The 14,958-nt window shown below is 33.8% G+C and overlaps 1 long non-coding RNA gene across 1 annotated transcript; it reads right to left on the bottom strand.

Moving 5' to 3' along the window:
• Positions 1 to 9,448: 9,448 nt before the first annotated feature.
• Positions 9,449 to 12,148, bottom strand: LOC126879703 (uncharacterized). Its single transcript, XR_007696214.1, has 2 exons — positions 11,395 to 12,148; positions 9,449 to 9,629 (listed from the first exon to the last, which is right to left on the bottom strand). It is a non-coding gene; the product is annotated as an uncharacterized LOC126879703 (long non-coding RNA).
• Positions 12,149 to 14,958: the final 2,810 nt, after the last annotated feature.

The following is a 14,958-nucleotide window of genomic DNA, read 5'->3' as shown; positions in this document are numbered from 1 at the left end:
GAAACAGGCTTTAAAGCCTACATACAAGAAGGAAGAAGAAGAAGAAGTTATTTATGTACCAAGTCAGTAAAGTTACTCTTTATCGAACAAGTCTGATATTATGAGCCGAGCGAGCCTAGCGAGCGAGGCGAATAACAGACGAGTTCGATAAAGAGTCTTTACTGACGTAGTGCATACAAAATTTTATCGCCAGCAATTTGATATTGGTTAACACTTAAGTACCTACAATTTAAAATTTAAGATTTTTTTAAATTTTAGACGTAATACAATTTTTATGACAGTGATGACAGATGACTTTTGCATGATGGCCACTTTGGATTTTTAATCGATTGTTATCAATATTGAATAATTACTAAATCGGTCAAGTTTTGATTTATGTTATATGAATATAATTACAAAATAGGTACTACAGAACAGGGCCGCCGCTACCATGTGTACAAAGTGTGCATCGTACACGGGCGGCCAACAATAGGGGCGGCCAAAAGCAGGCCACTGATGATAATACTTTTTTTTTAAAACGAAACCAATTCAAATAATTATATAGTAATGATAGAAATAATTCTAATTCTAAACTCTAATAATTCAAACAATAATTATTATTATTACCTGATAATACTAAAATGCGTTTCATTTATCATTTATAGTTCTTTTTCTGTTCTGTGCATAGTTTAAATCTGGCGGTGAATGATGCAGTAATAAAAATAAGTTTTGAGCAGGTGGAATTTTTTAGTACTTTACAGGAACTATATGTATTTTTTTCTTCTTCGAATATTCGACGGAACATTTTATTAAAGCACCTTTCAAAGTTGACATTGAAGCATTGTCGGACACGTGATGGGAGACTGGTATAGATGCAACCGCACCATTAAAAACCCAGATATAGTTGGTTCGCTAAACTCAGACACAACTGGCTAGTGATTTTAGTAGGTATTTTTTTTGCCAATTTTGCCGAAATTGGCAAAATTACTAACTATTTATTAATTGTTAACTATTTAATAATTACTTTTTTGCCAATTTTTACCAAATTGGCAAAATTACTTACTAAAATCACTAGCCAGTTGTGACTGAGTTTAGCGAACCGACTATAAGTGAAATATATTATGATGCTTTAGAAAAATTGCAAAATAATAACAAAAAGGATATGAATACAAGAACTTTAGCAAAATCCGTTAAAAATAAAATTTAGAAATTCAAATTCATATGTTCTGTTGTGGTGTGGCAAGATATTCTAAGTAAGTAAAATAAACATAGTTATCAAAATCCTTTAAAGTCCAAAATTTGACATAAAATCTTCACTTGGTGTATTTATGTTGTACATTTACGGTTTATTTTAATTAAATGAACATTTAAATTAGGATATTGAGACACCTATAATGGACCTTTGGTCATGGACATTAGTCTAAATGTTCAAGTATTTACCTATTTACCAATGATTATTGTTATGCATCTTCTGCACATTTCTTTAAATAGGTACTAGTATGTATATATTTTTAAAGTGTTGGAAGGGGGGCGGCAAATATTAAGTTGCACACGGGCGGTCAACACCTCAGCGGCGGCACTGCTACAGAATTTCACTTTTTGACACAAAATTAAATTGATAATATAGCAAATTGCGTACAATATTTTTAATAATTAAAGTAAATAAATTTAAGTCCACTCAAATACTCGCCATTCGATTACTGCCATCGACCAGTTACATTGAATCTCGCTTATTGATTAATCGCGGCAGGTAAAGTAAAATTCTTCTTTCAGTACAATAAAGTGTTACTTTACTGCCGCAAATGAGGGCAAATGAGTACAATAATGAATGACTTTAGTGACGGTTGGCGATAAATATTTTTTACTATGTTTCTTAAAAATAAATGTCATTATCGAACATGTAATAATTTTAAATACTTCTTACAGAACTTTAGTATCATTGTCACAAGGAGTTTTGTTTAATTATCTTCTATGATAAGATGCGTTGTCCATAGTAATTACACTGTTTGGTGGTATATTTGGTATTGACATTTTTTTTAAACCAGTCTTCAAATAACTCAGTGGTTGTGTTTTGGTGATAATCGACATAAAATTCACTAATGTTTTTGGCTGGTAAACTGGTAAACACAGATAGATTGGAACCCATCCGTTTGTTGCGTGGGCGTGACTTATCAATTTACGCATCTCATAAATTTCAAATCCGTGGCACAATAAACTCATAGCAGTGGCGAAGCGTGACTTTTTCTAAAGTGTTACCAAAACTAGATGTAAAAAAATCTTATTGAAAAATAGTTGTTTATGAAACAGTTCGTAAAGTATGTTTTTTGCGAACGCACGCGATATTTAGAGCACGAGCGACAACGGAGCGAGTGCTATACATCGCGTAAGTTCGCAAAAAGTACTTCACGCACAGTTTCATACAATATTTTATCTACGATAAACAAATAAAAAAACTGTAACTCTTCGTCACTGGAATTCATTTCTATTCTACAATTTTTAGAACTTTGACATTTAAAAATCCTAACTATTTTCAAACCACAAAACTGTCAAAAATTTTGTTGTAAGTTAGGGTGACCAGATCATAAACTTGAAAAAACGGGACACATCCAAGGAGAAGTAGCGTAGAATTTTTCTCTGGGGAGGGGGGTTGGCGTATTTTTTTGTTTTGTTTATGAAAGACAAGTTACATTTTCCTACTTTTATTTATATATTTTTCATACGCCCTGGGGGAAAGGGGGTTTACCCCCCAAGTCCCCTCTTCGGGTACGCCACTGCCAAGGAGGGTTTGGGGCGATATCCAAATAGGCAGGATGAAACATGGTCTTTTAGCTAATTTGGGACCTACAAATCCTTTTCAATTTACCTTTGAATATGTAATTTACGTACGATCAAGACTGCGAAACAAAGTAAAAAACTCAGCCAGAATATCATGGATTAACAATCCGTCAGAACAAAACAGTTGTTAACTGAACAGTAAATATAGCAATTTTACAAAAAAGTCAGAGCAACAAAAAATAAGCCCAGCATCAAATCAAGCAAAAAAAGAGGACTAAAAAACCAAAAAGGAGAAACCCTATTTGAAGAGAAACAGATCAGCAAAATATGGGAAGAATATTACGAAAAAATGCTATTCACTATGAAGAAGGAAGCACACTGCGATGAAGAAATAAAACCGTAGAAGATAACGACGAAGTCGAAATTTTCACAGCAGAAGAAGTACAAAAACAAATATTAAAAACCTAGGAAACGGAAAAGCAGCAGGAGAAGATGAAAAAGTAGTGGAATTAAAAAAAATTAAACCAACTAATACAACAAATTATGGACAAAACTGACTACCAGACGATTGGAACACAGGTCTTATAGTACCTATAATATATGAAAAAAAAGGAGATCGGGAGGAGTTCCAGAATTAAGGAGCAATAACTTTATTAAACACCACATATAATATTCTAGCAAACATACATATGAGACTTAAATAATGAGCTGAACGAATATTAGGAGAATACCAGAATGGATTCAGACCAAGGAGGTCGATGATTAATTTCACAATTTCACACATACAGTGAAACAAATAATTCAAAAATCTAGAGAATACAACAGAGAAATTCCCCGAATATTCATAGATTTTAAAAGCGCTTTTGATATAATCAATCGGACGAAAATGATGGAGGAGATAGAGAATGTTGGAATCCCAGAAATATTAAGACAAATTATGCTAACAGTAAGCCTAAAGAACACCAAAGCAAGGATCAGTTTCAACGAACAACTTCTAAGGAGATAAATGTAAATAAATGAGTGAAGTAAGGTGACTCTGTCTCCCCGACACTATTATTTAATCTGAAATTGAAAGTAAGCGTAAGGAGGACAAACTTGTATCCACCTTTAGCTACTTGGGAGTAACAATATGGAAAACCGGAAAAGAGAGAACAGAGGAAAGAATTCTGAAAGGCAGAAAAACATATGGAATGATTAGAAATCTGTTGAGAAACAAGACAAGTATAATATGAAATAATATAATACCTTAATAAGCCTTGTTGATACATATGGGATGGAAACAACGACGATTAATAAGAAAGAGGAACATAGCATTCCGAAATTTGAACGAACAATAATGAAAACAATACTGGACCACAATGTAATAAGAGAGGGAGAAATAATAACGAAAGCAAATGCCGAAATTGAAGAAACAATTGAAATTGAAGAAAAAATACGAGACATTTAGGCGTCCCGAGAGACTTTTTCGGGACACCGGGACAAATCGTTAAAAAACCGGAAAATATCGTTTTTTCGGGACGTTCGGCTACCCTATTGTAAGTCATTGCTCATATTGTCATAAATATGACAACGCGAAAGTTACGGATACTTGATTATATGAAAGTGTGCCAAAAAACCCATTGAAAGTGTGCTAAAAAGTAAATTTCCATTTAAAATACATTGTTACTTCACGCACACTTTAAACCCTTCACGCACTGCTGTCTATAATGACAGTTTTCACAAACTAAAAACTTATACATAATATGACATAAAAAGTAGATAACAATTATTTTGAACCTCCCAAATATAAGTTTTTGTAATTATGTATACATGTATTATATGTATGTAATAGGTGTAACAATAAATAGTAAACAAACTAAACAGATTATTCTACAATAAAATTAACATCAAAAATAAACAAGTAGGGAACAGAATATATTTTGAAAACTAGTGTTTATATATTTTAAATCTTCTATTTTCAATAATTTAATTTTTTTCTTCAAAATTATATATAAAAAAAATATACAAGGATAATGACTTTTCAAGTAGTTGATCGATTACGCAGCAACATTCTTCCATGTTCAAATTCAAATGCACGAATAGCTACTAAACTAACGTTACCATATTGTAAAATGGTGACAATACTGATATACACAGCGTGCCCGCGCCGTCTCTGGAGCCGTCATTCCTTAAAAATTTTCAGTCTCGACCGATAGCGAGAATCATCTTTCGTTACCAGAACCAAAGAATACTCCATCCAACGTTGGATGGTGTATTCTTTGCCAGAACTAGAAGTGGTAACGGAATATAATAACGTGCAACCCTGCAACGGATTCAAATGTATTCACATGTAATATCGCCAATATTTTCGTGCGTCTAATTGGCTATTTACTGAATTTGGTAGGTACTACGTATTAACAAATATTTCTGTTGGTAAAAAATATAAATGGAATTATTTCATAGTAGTCATAAAATATTTATTTGCAAGATTTTTAACTGTTATCAATGGTAACAGTGGTTACATGGACGCTTCGCCAGTGACTCATAGTGAGGTGAACTATGTATTTAAATCGGACTTACCCATATGCCTCAAAAGGAAAATCATTGACCAGTGTGTGTTGCCTGTACTCACTTATGGAGCCGAAACATTAACACTAACAAAAAGGTAGTGCACAAGATTCGCGTAACTCAGAGGGCTATGGAGCGCCAGATGTTGGGTGTCTCCCTGAGAGACCGAATCCCAAACGAAGAAATACGCCGTAGAACAAAAACAACAGACGCTGTCGAAAAAATCGCGTCGCTGAAGTGGAATTGGGCAGGACACGTCTCCAGATTGTCAGACAACCGATGGACAAATCGTATTGTTGAGTGAAAGCCACGTAGGATGCCGAATTAATATAGGGGAATGGGGGGCATGACGGGGTCTCGAGGTAAGACGGGGTACCGCACACAAACAAGAAACTACACGTTGGTGAATAGCATGCAGTAACTCAATAGGAAGAGTCATTCGACTAACGGTCCCTGCAAGAGAAACCGTGAATGAGAGTGCACGCGTTTTTTGTTTACAAACGGAAAACTGTTTTAGCGATCCGTTGATCTAATTTTGTGCAAGGACAACCATCGTTATTTTAAGGTAATTATGATCACCTCATTAATGTCTTTTTTATCGTTGTTTACTAGTATTCTTATTTTGATAATGGCATATTGTTTGTGTGAATACGTTAAACATTTAATTAGTGAATTTTTTTTTGTTCAAAGTTACCTTTTGAGGCAAGATGGGGTATTGGGTGCGGGGTATGATGGGACATTGGTGGTAAGTCTGGGTTAATTTCAATTTCTTAATAAATAACATTGGATTATTATTTTAGATAATACCATGGTACGTACTTACAAGAAAAAAACAAAAAGAGGAGAGTGGTCGAGAGATGCTATAAAAACAGCCATAGATAAAGTGACATCGTCAGAACCCTGGATAGGCTGCCAGATCTGTGGATGTTGAGCTCACAATGCTTGTGCTAGGGTGGACAATGAAGATCTGGAGCAAATACACATTCTTGTTTGTTTTGTGAGAATTAATTAGCATCACCATCATGTCCCAATTCCATTACCCCATCATACCCCATAGTATGGGGCAAGATGGTTTTTCATAATGTTCTTATTAATGGCTAATTGTTGAAAAATGTGATAGGTTGATTTTCCAAAGATTGTACCAAATCATAGTTAGATTAATGACGTAACGTGCCATAAATTAGTAATAGTAATACACGTAGTAATTATGTTGTATTTTTGTTATTTTCCTTAGCTACCCCATCATACCCCCCTTCCCCTAAGATACCGCCACGATGGGTGACAGATATAACATATAAGATAGCGCCACGATGGGTGAAAAATATTACATAATATACGTTGGGTAACCGAACATATTAATGCGATACAAAAGTAGATCGCTAACTAAATAAGAGCAAAAGCTAATAATATTGTCTGTGTGTTCTATTCACATCTGCAAAACAATGAATATATACTAAACATTCGGACCACACTCAAAAGTAGGGCTTTGGACCATGTAGGTACCGGGCTCTCGGAATGCCATGTGTCGGTAGGTGAAAATATGCATCTCACAGCAACCCTCCAGAGGTGCAGTGTAAGGGTTTGGTTTGTTATATATTTTATTTTATTGTGAATTTAATATGTAAAATAGGCACGTCATAAAAATTGGTGTAAGAAGCACTCATGTCGATATAATTATTTTAAATATTAGATTCACAAGAAATTTGCCACTTTTAGGAAAAAAATATATATTTGTTTAGTCTTGCAAATTGTATAAAATTACCCCCAATGGGGTAATTTGGTACATGGCAGGGGCAAATTGTTCTACTAGTAACTTTCATACTTTTCAAAGAATGTTTTAATTTTCTTTTCAATAAATGCGCTTTTTTATTTTTTATTAAAATATAAACTACCTATTGTGCCAAATTTTTAAAAATTATTTAAATTAGTTATTAGACTAATCAGACTGGCAATGTATGAATAAAAAAATTGGAGAACCGTCACTGCAAAGTTCATGTTCCCACCCCTTACAGTCACAAGAATCTACAGGTCGAGCAAGTCTCGTAAATTTCACGATTGCGAGCCACGCTTCACGCAACCGTGTTTGCGTACTTGTGTTTCGAGTTGCGTGGTCGTGCGGAGTTATATTTACCAATTCGCGCAATCGTACTTGAGACGCTGTGTCAGGTGAGGTGTTTGAAAATTTGTGTAACTTGATTCTGTGGTTAAACTTTTGTTTTATTTTTTTTTCGCAGAAAATTTTTAGATGAAGTAATTGTATGATGAAGATAACACAGAAAATACAAGAGGGCAGCATACTTTGCAAAACAACTGTACAATTTGAAATCAACAAGTTGTTGTCTTGCAGGTAAAAAAAGTGACTTTTTAAAAAAATTATATCTTGGAAACTAAAAATTATTTTTATTTATAATTGAAACATGTAAAAGTATAGTACTCTCAAAAAAATTTCAGCCAAAAATATTCATTTTTGTAGAGTTGACTGCAATTTTTCGACAACAGCCCTTTTTTGCAGTGAGCAGCATAACAAGTCCAGTCTCATCTGAAATCAAAGTTTCTTGTAGTTTATACCTCTGGCTAGTGAATGAACAAAGGATTTTTTATTAGATGAGGTCATTTTTGTTTTATAAAAAAAAACTACTTTAAAAATGAGAAAAATTGGGGTCAAAAATGTGTTTAAACTTAAGTAAAATCTTCAAATTTCATTTTTTTTAATTCCTTCGTTCATATTCTAGCCAGAGGTATAAACTACAAGAAACTTTTTGATTTCAGATGAGACTGGACTTAGTTATGCTGCCAACGCAAAAAAAAACTTGTGTACTACAACTTGTGTACTTGTAACTTGTGTACAAAAAACTCTACAAAAATGAATATTTTTTGGCTGAAACTTTTTTTGAGGGACTACCTTAAGTACTATACTTTTACATGTTCCAATTATAAATAAAAATAAATTTTAGTTTTCGAGATATATTTTTTTTAAAAAGTCAGTTTTTTTACCCACAAGACCTATGTAACCCCTTAAAAAAATGTTTCGAAGAATATGTTTGATGGCCAAGATGCATACATATATTTAGAAGGAAAGTTCCTGATTTCTGTAGTACAATACATAATACCAAAGAGGAAGTAGCCCTAAGCGCCGGACTCCACTTGCGATTTGTAGTTGTGAAGATTGAACACATTCTTTCAAATAGAAGTCAATCCATGATTATTTAGTCACAAATGGATTGACTTGTATTTGAAACAATGTGTTCAATCTTCCTGATTACAAATCGCAAGTGGAGTGCGGCGGTAATAACACCAAATATTCCATATAGGTCCATAGAAGGTACACAGACATTGAAAAATTCCTGGAATATCCCCGAAAACATGTTCCCTGAACATCCCAGGAAAATCCTGTGTCAGCATTTTAAACATTACCTGAATGTCTTATTGGAACATTCCATGAATGTCCACGAATGTTCTCTGGACATTCAAAATATATTTTGTAGACATTCCCTGGATATACCAGAAATACAGTGATCGAGCGCTCTAATCGGCAAAATAGCACAAAGATGTATTAAGTAGTGAGATAAAAAGACATGAAACTAGTCGAGCTGGGAAATTTAGCGATATTAACTTATACATTTAGATTGTATTGATTGTGTACCACCTTCAGACATATCAGACGAGTTTGGAAACTACCACTGTCACAGTGACAGTTTTAGTTGACATACTTCTCCGATATGTGTAAAGGTGGGATCAATATAACGTAAATTTAAAGGTTAATTTCGCTAAATTTCCCAGCTCGACTAGTTTCATTCTTTTTATCTCACAACTAAATATGTTGCCCATATTTTGCCGGTTATTAGGGCACTCATCACTGTACATCCTTGCTGATGTGACAATACCTCCTATCTGTTTTTTCATGAGTTTTGTATGAGAGATGGAAAAACATGTTTTAAGGTCACCTCCTGTGTTCATATGTAAGTTTTGACTTGTTTTGTAGTTCATAGATAGTTTAATTTACTACAAAACAAATATCATATGAAAACAGGAGGTGACCCTAAGACAAGTTTTTAGTCTCTCTTACAAAACTCATGAAAAAAAAACAGATAGGATGTATTATTACGTCACTGACGATATGTGGCCATACCAAATAATACATCCTTGATAAATATAAACATTTTTATTGAACAAAATCTTTTCATACATTTTTTAATGCAATTTACTGATATTCCTAAATATTTCAAAAAAATGTGTCACATTTGCTTTGTAAACCTTTCTTTTGCCTTTCGTAGCCACATATTCCGTTTCCTTCCTGGTTTTTTGTAGACTACTTCTCTCAGCTGATTCTAAAAAAAAATAAAATAAATGGTAATTTTTCTATCCTTTACAATTAACAATCAGAAGAAATATTATTTACAGATAATGATATGCATAATAATAATAGGTTTGTTTTAGCATCAGTTTCAAACAGTTTGAAATCATCAGCGAATAGTGGACCAGCGTGAGTAGAGGGGATCGCACTGGTGACTGTATTATGTTCTTTTACCGACCAACTGTTTGCTGACGGTTTTTGACTAGTTTGACTGTTTGCTAGAATAAACCTAATAATAATGAATATTTTGTATTTTGACAATGACATCTGATGTGGAAGTCAAAACATTAATAAAATTATTTTTTCAAGTTAACTTTCACATGCGCGTCTTAAAATTGTACTTTTAATACTTATATCATAAATAACTATTAAAACTATCTTAAGAGGAAACAGTATCGATCAACACGTAGCGAAAAGGTGTTCCAAGATTGCGGCTGTAATTTTGAATATTTTTTCGAGATATTTGGCACACATATTCTTAATATAATAAAGAATGGTGGTACAGAGCCCAATTTGAAAAATATATTAATATGTGGAAATTACTTTGTAATTAAATACAATATAAAAAAACGAGCTTGTACCGCCATTAAGAAGAACAAAAAAATACACTTTCTTCAAATACAACTTTTTTATCCGATTTTGTGTTATTTTGGAACTACTAAAATTTTTTATTTCATTAGTAGTTCCAAAATTACACAAAATCTAGGCATCGGATAAAAAAGTTTATTTGAAGAAAGTGTATTTTTTTGTTCTTCTTAATGGCGGTACAGGCTCGTTTTTTAAATATTGTATAATTACAGAGTAATTTCCACATATTAATATATTTTTCAAATTGGGCTCTGTACCGCCATTCTTCGAAAAAATATTCAAAATTACAGTGGCAATCTTGGAACACGTTTTGGCTACCTGTTGATCGCTACTGTATTAACTTAAAACATTGTAATTTGCTAAACCAGTATATTTTACTCTACTACTACTCTACTAGCTACCTCATTTTCCACTGTTTCTAAAGACTTGTTTACATGGGTAGAGTTTTGAGGAGAGTAGAGTAGCGGTAGTACTCTACCAAAAATGGCTTGATACCATTCACATGAGGAGAGTACAAGTATAGTACTGATGCTAGTATAGTGAAACCGATTTTTGTATTTTTAAACACTCTTGATTATAAGTGCACCTTAAATTCTTAATTTTTTGCTTAAGCTCGTTTACTCCAAAGCCTCCTTTACCATTCTTTCGACGATTTCATCCTCCGCAGCTTGCTGCAAACTTTTATTTCTGTAGTATACACTACCTAAATTCCATAAACACTGGTATTCGCCGTATTATAGCTCTACAAGTTTTAAAGTTTCATCTTCGGTGAACTTCATTTTCACTATTTACACAAAACACAATTCCAGCCAGAATGACAGCGCCCCCATGTACTCTCCTACCTACTCTATTCTGCCATAATTGAGCGTGTTCCATGGGTAGAGTGTGCAGCCGAGTAGACATTTTGGCAGTAGTGGTGGTCATAGAGTAGTTACTTTGCCATAGGTTGCTAGTCACTCTACTTTAACTCCAACTATACACTCTACCAGCTATTCTACTGTGCTGAGCATTTTTACAGGTAGAGTTACTCTACTCTATCAAGTACTTGCATCATTACTCTACCCGTGTAAACAAGTCTTAAATCTACTGAATGAAAATCTACTTAATCTTAATCTACTCTTAATGAAAAATGTCTAAAATCATTTACCCACCTAGTATTATTGTAGAATTTAAGACAGTCCAGTGCCTTATAAATAATTTCAATATGAATATTTTTTCCTTTAATTCTCCTTTGATACCACTCCATTTTAGATTTTGGGGAACTTATTTCATTGTGTTTATAGCCCATATTTATTGAAGGAACCCAATCTGGAGATTCTTATTATCGATTAAGTCTGCTGGTTTTCCTATTTTCCTATAAGATTAAAATGTTAACATCTTCAAAAATCGTTACTGTTGTAATTGTAACTTACCAGATATAAAATGATTACAGCAGACAGGACAGGAAAATTTTCATTTCGCTAGTAAAACCTGTACATTGTATTGCATTTAACCATTGTTGTCTCTCAGATACCTTATTTAGTTCAGTTTAAAAGTGAACTTTATCTTGACTTTATCACAATTACTTTGCTTTTCACACTTCAAAACACAACACCAATGAAGCATATTATCTTTCTAAATTAATACTTCCAGAGAAAATGTTAAATTAATCTTTGTACAACACAAAATTACAAAGAAATACAACTAAAATTATCTAAAACTCATGAAGAACAGATAGAATAAGATTTATCTTTTATACACCCAGTAGCCATATTGACTATATTATTATCAGTAGAAAGGATTACATTTAAATTTGGTAAATATAACTCCGCACGACCACGCAACTCGAAACACAAGTACGCAAACACGGTTGCGTGAAGCGTGGCTCGCAATCGTGAAATTTACGAGACTTGCTCGACCTGTAGATTCTTGTCTTACAGTCTACCTTGCACCCATCTCTCTTTTAATTTTGAGTTAGTGTAGGAATCATATAATATAATGAAGAAACATTTTTCATTTTCTTCATTGCTTCCTTTTGAAACAATTGTCCTTTTGACTTTTTGTTTTCCTTTATTATTAGCTTTTAAGTTTCTCAGTTGCTCTTGCTGTACTTAATAATGTCAAGCATGTCTGTCAAAATAGCCGTATATCCTCGTTTCTTATTTTGTCCAGTATTTTTTCTGGGTTGAGCTTTAGGTATAGGACGAAAATCTTTAGGGCTGATAAGTCCTGTAACTAAAGCACGAGAAGTTGAAGGTTGTGGATCTTGGTCTGGTTCCTTGTTGATAACTTACGGTGGCGTACTTGGTGGTGTTCGTATATTTTGTGTGGCTGCTTGTGACTGAAGCTCCATATTTTCTTGCGGCACAGGTCTATCTGTAATGGATGATGGTAGAAAATCTTCATCTGTAAAAATGTCCATATTAAACGGAAAAATGCCAGTTAGGTACACGAAAACCGGACTGTATATTTTTTGGAGTTACAGCTAACGGCAAAGCATCTCCAACAATTGATGGAATGTTATAAAGTGTCATTGTAACTCCTGGATGAGTTTTCATCCAGCCATCCATCTCACTGCCAATAATTTTTTTTAATGGTCCAAACACCGATCTGTCCAAAGGTTGCAACCGATGAGAGCAATGCGGAGGCAAGGTCAAGAGAACCATGCCATTTTCCTAGCAATAATCTATTACCTCGACCGAAAAATGGAAATCGTGATTGTCCAGTATTAATAATACTGGACTTTCCTTAAAACGTTTAATATTCTTATGAAAATGTTTCACATAAACTAAGAATTCAACTTTCGTCATCCATTCAGAAGGATTGTTCGTTCCTATACATCCTGGTGGTCCACTGGAAACAAAATGTTCTTAATAATTTTTCCGCGGACAAATAAACATTGGCGGCACTGAGTTCCCACTACTGAGTTACCACTGGCATTCACTACCAGTGAATTCAGGTGAATATTTCTTCTCAAAATGAGATTTTAATAGGACGGTAGCGACCGCGCATCTGTCTCGCACTCTATTGAATGTCGGCCTCAATACGCGTTTGGCGCTCATTGTTAATAATTAAAAATAACAGCTTTGTAATAAAATATTGACAAAATTTTTTTCACGATCTTGTAGGGGGGTTATTAAGCCTTGAAAATGAGTATTGTTGCTTTTTTCAAATTTAAAATCGCGTATAACTCGACAACAATCAATTTTAGAGAAAAATCACAAGATACTTTTTTTCTCAGAATCACCCAAAGTGAAAAAATTGATTTTTTGAATTAGTTTAAAATTTTTTTTTAAACAATTTTCCAACCGCGGTACCGCCTGCGCCTGGCACCCTGTGGATTTGTTATACGGACCTATTTTGAGCAAATTAACTAAAAAAAAACGAATCGCAATAATTTACCTAACCGGGGCCAGCAAACAGCCTGGACTATAGAGTCGAAAAATCTACAATTGTTTTTTTGGTATCTATAGAAGCATTCCTGGTTCCGTCTTGCCGTAAAAAACAGAAGCGGCGGCAAGACCTGGTGCCTCTACCAGAAAACGAGCTTTTTGGAAATCGAAAGAATATTTTATTATCGTGAAGATTTGGTCATATTGTATTTTATTTTTTTTTTCGCATTTGTGCATTTGTTTAAAATATTGACAAAATATTATTTATTCTTTAGAGCCCATACTCAAACATATCCAGCTTTTCAACTGAATTTATATATTGTTTTTCTTTTCAGAAGACCTTTGTGATTACCAAGAAAATAACCAAAATCATACCAATCTTCCTACATCAATAACAGTAGAACTATTGCCACCCATCAAACAAGAATCTGTGATAATTTCAACCGAATCTGCAAGAGAATCGCTCCAAGAATCAGAATCAACAGAGGACAAATTTGAGTCTTCAGACACAGAAATGGTCGCTGGAGTTCACTTTCTTTCAGATGACAATAATCTCAGTATCAGTTTAGATCCCATGGATCCAGATAGTTATGAAAAAAAGAAAAACGAATTTCTGGAGTACGTCGTTCAGCAAGATGGAAGCGTTGTTTGTAAACGTTGTGGTGAAGTTTTGGCATCCCGTACCCACTGGTATAGGCATAAATATAAAGTTCATATGGTACAAGCAAGTAATAAATTAGTTAGTCCCGCACCTCTCCTCATGTGTCATCATTGCAAAGTATATTTTAAGAGTCGAAAAGGATATAGAGGACATATTGCTGCTAGGTACGTTATACTTCATATATGTTCTCAAAGTTCCTATTGGAAATCTGCCGGTATATCTGTTATTTTTGTAAAAAACTTATCAATATTTCGATGATAGACTAACAATGACATTAAAATGTTTTGTTCATGGTACTGGTGCAGGCGTCCAAATATCTGGATTTTTTTATTCTACATCTGATTTTTTTCTGGAACAAAACTTTTTAATGTGTTGTTTGTGAAGTCTCTAATGGGCTGTTTTTTTTAAATGTTTTTTCCAAAGCTATCTATAGTATAGTATAGTTGATCCAAAAGATGGTATAACCCAGACATCCAAAGTGAGAGTTATCCTTCAACACCAAATTGTTCTATATGGTCCACACAATGTCCAGAAAAAAGTCACACCGTTTTGAGCGTCGGGTTTGGGGGAGAGGGGGGAGAAATCGGTAAATTCGTAGTTTTTTAAGTTTTTCGCCAATATTTCTAAAACCATGCGGTTTAGCATGAACAACCTTCTATACAAAATTGTTCTACATTAAATTT

The sequence above is a fragment of the Diabrotica virgifera genome, chromosome 2, assembly GCF_917563875.1.
Source record: "Diabrotica virgifera virgifera chromosome 2, PGI_DIABVI_V3a".
Lineage (NCBI taxonomy): Eukaryota > Metazoa > Arthropoda > Insecta > Coleoptera > Chrysomelidae > Diabrotica > Diabrotica virgifera.
This window is presented reverse-complemented; position numbering and strand designations above follow the sequence as displayed.